The sequence below is a fragment of the Coffea arabica genome, chromosome 1c (genome assembly GCF_036785885.1).
Source record: "Coffea arabica cultivar ET-39 chromosome 1c, Coffea Arabica ET-39 HiFi, whole genome shotgun sequence".
NCBI classification, from domain to species: domain Eukaryota; kingdom Viridiplantae; phylum Streptophyta; class Magnoliopsida; order Gentianales; family Rubiaceae; genus Coffea; species Coffea arabica.
The window spans coordinates 39,524,955-39,536,279 of NC_092310.1; the positions used below are offsets into that span (position 1 = coordinate 39,524,955).

The following is an 11,325-nucleotide window of genomic DNA, read 5'->3' on the forward strand; positions in this document are numbered from 1 at the left end:
GGTCGAACCCATTGACCCCTGACCTCTGACCTTGGCCGAGTCGCTATCCGGTCCGGTTCTGAAAACATAGTAGAGAAGGCCTGCATAATTTAGCTTTGTCCTTACTGCCCATCCACAACTTTTTGTTCTGTATCAGGAGTTGTTGATCTGTATACATTTCCCTCTCCTTTTCATTCTTGAAAAGAATAATGATAACAAAAAGAAGGTTTATAGGTAGATGGAACTTTCTTCCACCGCCATATGAGCTTTTTCTAGGCTAATTTAACAATGGATAGTCTCTTGAAAGTGGCATATGCTACTAATCCACCACCACACGAAACGTTATAGGCGAATTAAATAAGAAATTGACTCGGAAGATGGTACAGCAATGTGAATTACTATCTTTCTTACTGTTTATTATTTTTTTAAAAAAAATGTAGGCGTAGGTTGCTGGTCAAATTGAACTCAAACTCAAAATATTAAACTCATTATTAGTTCGCAAGTCGACTCGCGAGTTTGTGTATATATATTTATTTTTTATTTTTTATTTTAATAGCAAAATTACATATATATTCTTAATATTTTATTATTTATTAAGAAAAAATATTATTTTATTTATTTTTTAAAAATAAAATTTTTTATTTTTTTATTTTTTCGAGCTCGATCTCAAATTTGAATCAAACTCAAGTTCCAACTCGAGTTCGAACTTAATAAAATTAAATCAAAACTCGACTCGACTCGATTAGTCAAAAGTTGACTTGATTCGATTCATTTGTAGCTCTAACTGTGCTATGATACCATTGATGATGCCCAATTTTCTTGATTCCATGTCGGTACGACCCTTCTTAATACTTGATATTATTTATGTACTGAACTGATTTTCATTAGATACTCGTTAAAAAAATAATAAAAAATCACTTGTTGCTTTATGATTAGTAGGAAAGCACGTGAAAATGTTTGGATGTATTCCCTGTAAACAGGGCAAAAGGTTGGGGAGTGATAGAAGTTCCCACTCAATTGAAAATTTTCCATTACTTAATAACAATGGATTGCTTTCGACTTTTAGGTGAAAATGCACTTTTCCTTTTATAGGATGTCGGGACGATCAATATCTAGCGGAAAGGGCCAAAAAAAAAAAAAGGCAGCTCTATGTGTGCCTTTGATGAACGGGTGTCCGTCTGTCAAAAAGGGGCGTTCCTGTATCCAATTGTGTACAAAAAAAAAAAAAAAAAAAAAAAAGAAATTATTGAGAAGGGTTTATGTTTCTCCTAATGCTTGTACCTATAGCCATTAATTCTTGTCGTTTACTACCCCTTGCCTAGTATGTATCATATACCTAGTAGCTTTTTTTTTTTACGTAGGTTCATTTCAAAATATTTTGGCACCACATACTCTGCAAGGCATAATTATAGCAAGTCAGCATCAATCATCAAAAGGCAAAGGAATATTCTTGGAGCTGTGGAGTATTTGATTTTCTTCTCTTCTCTTTTTTTTTTTTTTAGTTGAGCTGCTTCTCCTGAGAATCTTCAACCTCTATGTTACGATCTTCTTCAACCTCTTTTTTAACCCTTAGAATAGTTTTTTAACCTCTTTTTTTTGTTTTTGTTTTTATGAGCTAAAGTTTTAAGGAACAGATTTCTTAACTTGTTTTAGCAACTCATTCTTATCTATTACTAATTAACATCCCATAGGGCAATTAATACATTCTCTATTACCATTACCATTACATAAAACATGAACTTTCAAAGTATTTATTCCACAAACTTCATTAACAACTTGACGTTTCTTCCTTTCCTTCTAAAGATTATTTCTGAAAATGAGGTCGAATGCTATCTTAAGCACACTAATGGCTGGTTCATATGCCTCCTTAATCCCGTCCGACTTGTTCTACCATCAGTGCACTGCAATAGCTTTATTATCTTTGGCGCTACTTGTTCGTGAGCTTTAAATCCTCTCTCAAACGACAGTTGAGACTATTTTTTGAAGCCGTGCCTAAAACTAGGAAAATCGGCTTCTCATCTTTACATTTCATGGCCAAAATGATAGAAACGCGTCATTACAGTGTGAAAGCATCTAATACCCCTTTTTTTTTGGAGGATTTTTTTAAATATTTTTTTTGGGTCTACTCAAATCCTACCCTCTAGTGATAATGGAGGAAAGGGTATACGAAAATGATTAGGGATTATTTCGTCCTTAGCAACGTGACACATACTCTTAGGAATAGGAGTGTAAATGAGTTGAGTTGAATCGAGTTTCGATTTAATTGAATTGAGTTTCAAAATAATTTTCAAAATTCGAGTTTAAGCTTAAACTCGACTCGAATTTGAACCGAGCTAAAGCTTAAAAAATAAATTTTTTTATTTTTAAAAATAAAATAAAATAATATTTTTCTTAATAAATAATAAAATATGAACAATATATATATAATTTTACTATTAAAATAATATATATATATATATATATATATATAAATTTGAGGTCGAGCCAGCTCGCAAGTTAACGAATTTAGTATTTTTCAACTCAATATCGGGTTCAAACTGCACGCAATCGGCTCGATTCGTTTGCGTCTATAGTTTTAAAAGTTGAATCCTCTTTGTCTTCTTAGTTCTTAAAAAAAAATTTTAAGTTTTCTGTGAATATATTTATCAACCGCTTTTTTGCTTCATATATATCAAATAACTATAGTATATTTTTTTACAAAAACTCAAAAAATAACAATCCAAACAAGTTGATGTGAATCGATTGTGACTGCTAAAAGGCTCATTCAAATTCTTCTAATATGCTAGTTGAAAGTATATTATGCTGTGAAATGTTTTTGGGTTGAATTTTTAGAGAAAAATTTCTGTAACACATTTTTTAGAATATGATATATATATATATATATATATATATATATATATATATATATATATATGTATATATGTGAGGTAAAAATATGAATGAAAAATGTATAAAAGAAATATTCATAAAAAATAGAAAAAATTCTCCAAAAAGTGTCAATCCAAACCAAGCTTAGTAAAAAGATTTTTTCTAATTACTTAATTTACAAGAACAATTTTTTCTATCTTAGTAAACCAAACATTATTATTGTCCAAAAAAGAAAGAAAAAGAAATGTAATAGCTCAAAGCAAGTTCAATATTTTATATAAGAATATTTCAAGAAATTTTATATAAGAAGTAACATTAGCAAAGATAAGTAAGCCAAGTCGTGCAAGTTTATCCACAAGGCCGCTCCTAAGTCTTGTCGTTGTTTATTATTATGAAGATTCTCTAAACTAAGAATAAGTCTCTTGCAAGTTTACTTAAGGCAATTATACAATATTAAAAAATTTCAACCGCAAAAATTTTCTCATTCAAGCTCGACCAAACCAATCTGAAAGTAGCATATTAAAAAATGATGACATCAAAGAATTTATATTGTGCAATAATTGACAGAAGATATTTCATGGCCAAACAACAACGAACAACACTGGTATTAAGTTACTGGGAAATTCACCTCGATTACATCGTAAACCCTTCCTATTTCTGGGGATAATTTCACGAACCTCCCCTGAAGTTTGCCTTAATATCATGGAACACCTTCATATTTTTAAAAATTATCTCACCACCCTATAATTGACATATTTTGTAACATTATCATCCATTATGGATTAAAAAATTCATATAAGAGGAGAGATAACATTTTATTAAGTAACTTTACAACTGTTATTGCAACGGGCAGTATTTCAATTTTGAAACTGTGAAGGCAATAGGACAACAAAATAAGAGACATAAGTTATAGTGAGAAGACGATAATCAAGATTTCAGATAATGAAATGAATTCAAATAAACTATATTTTCTACTAATGTGCATTTGATATGCTTTTAATATGTTAGGAAATAATTATGTCAAAAATTTCTTAGGGCTTGTTTAGATAGCCATTTTCCACAGAAAAAATGCCTTATTTTCCGTGAACACATTTCCCTATCACCTTTTTACCTCACATACATCAAATCGCTACAGTATTTTTCCAACGAAAAATCCATGAAAAATGCAATCCAAACACAACCTTACCTTTTATTATTACAGAGAAAAAAAAGAAGATTCTATTATAAATGGCGAGTTTTACTAACAATTAACTTGATTTTTCTTTTTCTTTTTTTGCTTTCCAAGTTCATTTTTCTTTTGTGCCAATTTTAATTAATCAGTTAGGGGTTCCAGCGGCTAATTGATCAGTATATAGGTTAAAAAAAAACTGTCGGACAACTACGGATCTGACAGGCAGGGAGTATAAATCTATGGGTGCCGGGCTGTCTGACACTTTTTCTTTTTTTTTTAAATCCACATGGGTCTCAGCCCGGCACCTGACACATTTTTAGCAGGTGTGGGCTGTCAGGTGCAACTGACAGAATTTTGTGTCGGGCAGATTCTCCTTTTTTTTTTTTTTTAAAGCTGTGCACCAGACAGCTTTTTAAAGCCATGCGCCCCTCCGTGCAATTTCCTGACCCGCCAGAGCTTTTGTATTTACGTGCTTCTTAGCTGGTGGAATCTCAGCTTAGCATCCCGTGGTGGCTAGCTACGGAAAAACAAACAAAAGCTATCTCAACTTAGCACCCTGTGGTGGCTAGCTACGGACAGACAAACAAAAGCTGCAATCACGTGGGCTTGCTCCAGCGTCGTGAACTCCGAATGTGTATATAAACGAACCAAACTTCACCCTTCACCCTCACCCCGCACCTCATTTCTCATTTCCTGATTTCTGAGCTCTCCCAATTCTATTTGCATCATCCCTCTCACTTCTCACTCAGCTTCTCGGCCAAAGTTCCTCCAGAGCCGAAAGACATTTGTTGTGTTTGCGATTTGCCTTCCCTATTGGTGTCTCAGATTTGCGTTGTCGAGGATTGTCCCTGTCGGTGTCTCTGGCCATAGCTTTGTTCGCGGGCAGAATTGGTGAGCCTATTGTTAATGTATTTTTGCTAAGGCGTTCGTGTTAATTAATTACGATACCGCCGTGCTAATTAATTACGGTGCTTTTGTTTAGGTCGCCGTATTGACTACTAACAGTGCTGACAAGACAATCAATTTTTTAAATATAAATAGTTCGAAAGAGGTTAGTGATCTGTCTTATATAAAAATTGTTATAACTGTTATATTATGTTACTCAATTGGTGATAAATATTTTATATTGTTGTTATATTGTGTTATTAATATTTTTTATTAAATAAATATTTAATTTATTATAGAATAGTTGTATACAAATAATGTAATTTACTTTTTACGTAAGTTAGCTAATATTAGTTTAATAATAATATGGTACATGCTTAGTTGAATTAGTTTAGTGATAAAATTAGTTTAAGTAGTTTAATTAGTTGTTTAAATTTATTTAATGGATGAATTAAATTAGTTTAACTAAAATACATAAAATTAGCATAACTTAATTAACGATATTAGTGTTATTAGTTTAATACAATTTACTTTATTATGCAAATTAGTTGATAATTAGTTTATGTAATTTAGTATATGATAAGTTTAATTAGTTTAGTGGATTAATTAGTTTAATTAATTGTGGAATTCGTTGAATTTAAGAGGTTCAATTAGGGGTGAATTTAGATGTATTCGGCAAGGTTGGTTTATGTTATTTAGTATATGTTATTAGTTTAATTAGTTTAAATGAATTTTGATTAAATGAATTTAAATGAATTAGTTTATGTTATTTAGTATATGTTATTAGTTTAATTAGTTTAAATGAAATTCGATTAAATGAATTTAAATGAATTAGTTTATGTAATTTAGTATATGATTAGTTTAATTAGTTTAGTGGATTAATTAGTTTAATTAATTGTGGAATTCGTTGAATTTAAGAGGTTCAATTAGGGGTGAATTTGGATGTATTCGGCAAGGTTAGTTTATGTTATCTAGTATATGTTATTAGTTTAATTAGTTTAAATGAATTTTGATTAAATGAATTTAAATGAATTAGTTTATGTTATTTAGTATATGTTATTAGTTGAATTAGTTTAAATGAATTTCGATTAAATGAATTTAAATGAATTAGTTTATGTTATTTAGTATATGATTAGTTTAATTATCCAATAGGATATATTAGTTTAATTAATTGAATGAATTAATTTTAAGAGGTTCAATTAGGGGTGAATTTAGATGTATTCGGCAAGGTTAGTTTATGTTATCTAGTATATGTTATTAGTTTAATTAGTTTAAATGAATTTTGATTAAATGAATTTAAATGAATTAGTTTATGTTATTTAGTATATGTTATTAGTTTAATTAGTTTAAATGAATTTCGATTAAATGAATTTAAATGAATTAGTTTATGTTATTTAGTATATGAATTAGTTTAATTAGCCAATAGGATATATTAGTTTAATTAATTGAATGAATTAATTTTAAGAGGTTCAATTAGGGGTGAATTTAGATGTATTCGGCAAGGCTAATTAATTGAATGGATTAATTGAACGAATTTGTGCAATTGAGTTTTGATTAAGATAGCCGTTTAGTCGGAGCAATTTAAGTAATTGAAATAATACCTATGCTAATAAAATAAATACATAAAATTAATGTAATTAGCATAGCAAAATTTCATAGCTAGTGATATTAGTTTAATGCTATTCACATTATTTGTTTAGTTAGTTGATAATTAGTTTATGTTATTTAGTAAACAATTATTTTAATTAGTTTAGTGGATTAATTAGTTTAATTAGTTGTGAAATTAGTTAAATTAAAGAGGTTCGATCAAATGCATTTAATTAAGGTGATGAATTAGGATTCTGTTGTTATTTATTAAATATTCATTTGTTTATTATAAATGATTTATTTATTTAATTATAATGCATTATTTGTTGTTATTTGTTGTTATTTAATTACACTTTATTTGCTGTTATTATATTTGTCGACAAACCATTTTTAGCAAATTGATCATTGGTTTATAGTCTCACTAATTCTTTTCCTTTTGTATCTAGGATTCTGCATAACTCTAACCCAACAAATCTGCCTCCATTATGGGGTGTGCGGAATAGAAAATTTTATATCGGTCCGAAACAACTAGTAGGCATGCTTAGTAGTTGTTTCTAGACGAATGAAAAAGTTGCACATGAATATATAAGGGTCTCACTTGATTTAATTTAGCATGTTAAGTGGATTTTTTCTAGTATATGTAAAAATCAAAGAAAGATAGAAGTGAACAGGGATGGGTTTTTTTCCTCTTTTCTTCTCCCAAAATTTCCTACCTAGAGTTTATTTCTTTTTCCATTTTCGCCTGCTTTCTTTGTTTAAAAGGAAAATGGAAGTGCCACCATTTTGTTCCTACAGAGTTGCGTCCTTAAGAATCAGTTCCAATGACTTGGTACAGCATGAATATGGTTGCAAAGGGAAAACTCTTTGATACTTAATAGTAGTAAAAGACCAAACCAAAAATAGGAAACAAAAGAAAATAAGAGTTTAGATCTATGAATATTCAATGCACTTATGATGATGTGGTAAATTGTGGACTGCTTCGCCTACAGGCCCACCCATAGACCTAGCCTACACAAAAAACAAAGCTAAACTGTCAACCATAGCTCATTTATTAGTAAAAAACTCATAGGAGGATATGATAAACATTAAATCTGAAGACTTAATTCCTACCACTAATTATACAAGGCATTAGTGGCTTACCATATAATTGGGGATATTCTTGATAAACAGGGTTGGTGACAAAAGCACTGGACATTTTCTCCCAGTTGCATTTCAGACCAGATATAAGGAGGTTCTTGTAAAGGCACATACTGCTGCATCTGGAGCGGTGCTAAGATTGCAAATAGCTCCTGTTCTTGGTAGGAAAAGGAAACCAATTGAGTGGTCTGAGTTTCAGGTACTGTTCCTTCTTACCATTATTCAGGCTTGAAATTTATATTTGTGCTTTACTCTTCTATTATTTCTGCGTTGGGCATCTTCCCTTTACAAATATATGATGCCTGATCCTATGTTTTTTGAACATGTAGTGTGCTGTTAGCTAGCAAAATCAGCCTATGAAATTGATTATTCATGTTATAGCTTTATCTTTTGTTTGCCAAACTTTTGCATGTATACTGTGGCTGCAGATTCTATTTAGTTTGTTGCCTTACTAATGCATTTGTACTTGAGATGGTTGATTTTTGCTAAAAATGTGTTTTACACTTTGGATCCCATTGCTGGTATTTGAGGAGTTTAAATTTAGTTCATATTACATTGCATTTGTTTTCTATATAATGTGGCGGTCATATTCTTTATGGTAGGATAAAGGGCTGCAACAATATGGATAGGAGTTGGATGTCTATTAAGAACTACCTAGACCCCAAGTATTTAGATGGAGTTGATGAATTTATTAAGTTTGCTTTTCTAGGCAAGGATCCTAATTGTAAACTGCCATGTCCTTGCAAAGTATGCAATAATTTTGAGGATCAAACTAAGGAAATCATGGCCAATCACTTGTGTCGAGGAATTGTTGATAGTTATACCAGGTGGATATATTATGGCGAAGGGTTTGAATCTGATGATGAGAATGATGACATAGAAATAAATGACAACGATAGTGACTTTGACGATAGTGACTTTGTGTAGTTTATGGTTATGGTTATGGGGCTGATGGTTGTGTAATAACATTTTTTGGGGCTGATGTTATGCATTATTGTTATCTGAACTTATTCTTTGGGAAATATCTTGGTATCATGTATATAGTGCTGTTAGTTTATCAATATAGAGGTAAAAATCTGATTGTTCATCTGCAATAGTATATTATTTCCAAGTACAAGCGACAGACCATGCATGGATAGCAATCTTCTTTTTGCCTATGTAGTGACTTGAAAGAAATGAATATAATGCAAAGGGGGCGTTTGTGAACTTTGATTGGTTTCACCTATTTAGATGGTCTTCACTTTCACATTGTGAGGCAAATAGCTCATTCTCTTTGTACAGTTTAATCCTACAGAGGCATTGTTTCCTTCGTGATTTATGAAGCATAAATTCCTAAAATCAAAGAGGGCTAGTACCTCCTGTATTCACACCTCGTACAATAAGTTGCTTTCTGTGTTTTAATATATAAACAACCAAAAGCATAAAGATTAAACAATAATTACTGTGGGAGTCCAATTTAATTGTTCAATAAGTTGAGCTATTTAAAGAAGAAGAAAGAAAATTTAAAAAAAAACTGTTTTAGAGAGCTCTTTAGTTGAGCTTATGCAGTGTTGTATTTGTATAGATTGGACTGTGATTTCTAACTTCTTGCTGGTGTTGTAATATGTGGGCCCAAATTATATGAGGTTTAATGAATTGTAATTTTTGTCTTAATAATCTAAGTCTCATTACTTGTTCTTTATTATTGTACTCCTCCCCTTACCTACTTCTTTTACTCTTTTATGACAGATAAATGCTATTCATATTAGCTTTTGGAAGATATCTATGGTTATGGTTGAAGAATGTTGAAGACAAAATTGCCTTTTGCTCATGGAGTGGTTCATTTAGATGTTCTTCAATTTCTTAAACTGTGATTGCTTTTGTAAATGTACCTTATGTACAAGTGATATTTTGGACAAATGTTATTTTTGTAGGCATTAGTTGGGTAATGTACACTTGAATTTGGCATTTGAGAATGCTATATTATTACCATGTAATCTAATGCAAATACTTTTGGTTATCAATCGTTCATGTTTATTTGTATGGTTTGTTTAAAATCAATGATTTAGCAATGATTACAGGCCAAATTATGACTATTAAGCTATTGAGAAATTATCTAATGACAAAAAAAGTTGTCACAAAATAGAAAATAAAAACTCCTTGTCACAACAGAGACTGTCACTAAATCTAAGCTACATTTGTGACGACAATTGTTGTCAGTAAAATAGTTATATACAATGGTTTTCGGTGCTTTTTAGTGGCGACCTTAAGTAGAGCATTTTTGACAAAAGATCAATTCGTCAATAAAACACTTCCGGATTGTTGTCACTAATGACAACTATTTAGTGACGACATTTCAGGTCGTCACTAAATAGTTGTCATTAGTGACAACAATTTGGAAGTGTTTTATTGACGACTTGATCTTTTGTCAAAAATGCTCTACTTAAAGTCGTCACTAATGAAAACTATTTAGTGACGACATTTTAGGTCGTCACTGTTTTCTTTTACCGACGGGGATTTAGTGACGACTTTGTGACGATCAAAAAGTCGTCAATAAAATGTATTTGTGACGATATTTGTATGTTCTGCGATGACTTTGTGTTGTCACTGATGAACAATTTTTTTGTAGTGATAGCCTAGAAACACAAGTTCATTAGTACAGAAAGTGCACTTCTTGACATTAGCATAGAGGCTTGCCTTTCGAAGTGTCTCAAGTACCAATCTAAGATGCTCCATATGCTCATGCATGTTTCGACTATATATCAAGATATCATCAAAGTAAACAATGATAAATTTTCCTATAAATTGCCTTAAAACATAGTTCATCAATCTCATGAAAGTGCTAGGGACATTAGTCAACCCAAAAGACTTGACTAACCACTCATAAAGTCCATGTTTTGTTTTGAAAACTGTTTTTCACTCATCTCCCTTTTTCATCCTAATTTGATGATAGCCACTTCTCAAATCAATTTTAGTAAAAATGACAGCATCATCAAGTTCATCAAGCATATCATCTAATCTAGGAATGGGATGACGGTATTTAACAGTTATAGCATTAACTGCTCTATAGTCAGTGCACATACGCCAAGTACCATTCTTTTTTGAAAAAAGTATAATAGGCACAACACAAGGACTCAAACTTTCTTTTACCTAACCCTTACTTAGTAGACCATCAACTTGCCTTTGGAACTCCTTAGTTTCTTCGGGACCCATGCGGTAGGCGAGTTTGTTGGGTAATGGTGCTCCAGGAATGAGATCGATTTGGTGCTTCATCCCTCGAATGGGTGGTAAGCCATCAGGGACCTCATAAGGGAATATGTCCTTGAATTCCTGCAACAGTGCAACCACACTCGAAGGCAATGCCTTATCGAACTCATCAACATTCAAAAGGACATGTTTGCAGATCATGAGTAACACAGGCTGATCAGAATATACAATCTTTCTAATATCCTTAGCCTTGATTATCATGTTTTGCTTTCCAGTGTTGAATTTAATTAATGCATGATCATGTGGGACACTAGGGATACCGACTTGAGCCTTGACCGAATGCTCACTTGTTGAAGTGGAGCAATTCCCAGATTCGGCCGTCCTTTGTTTTCTCTTTTGACGGTCTAAGTCACACTCCCTTTGCAACTTAAATTGGTTCTCATATACTTGTGCAGGTATGAGAGGTGTTAGGACCATACGTTTATCATTGTGCAATAGAATGTACTTATTGG

At 31.6% G+C, this 11,325-nt stretch overlaps 1 long non-coding RNA gene across 1 annotated transcript; it reads left to right on the top strand.

Annotated features, from left to right (window-relative positions):
* The first annotated feature begins 4,546 nt into the window (after window positions 1-4,546).
* Window positions 4,547-9,630, top strand: LOC113714379 (uncharacterized). The gene is made up of 4 exons (XR_003453695.2): window positions 4,547-4,909; window positions 5,001-5,069; window positions 7,661-7,826; window positions 9,356-9,630. It is a non-coding gene; the product is annotated as an uncharacterized lncRNA (long non-coding RNA).
* Window positions 9,631-11,325: the final 1,695 nt, after the last annotated feature.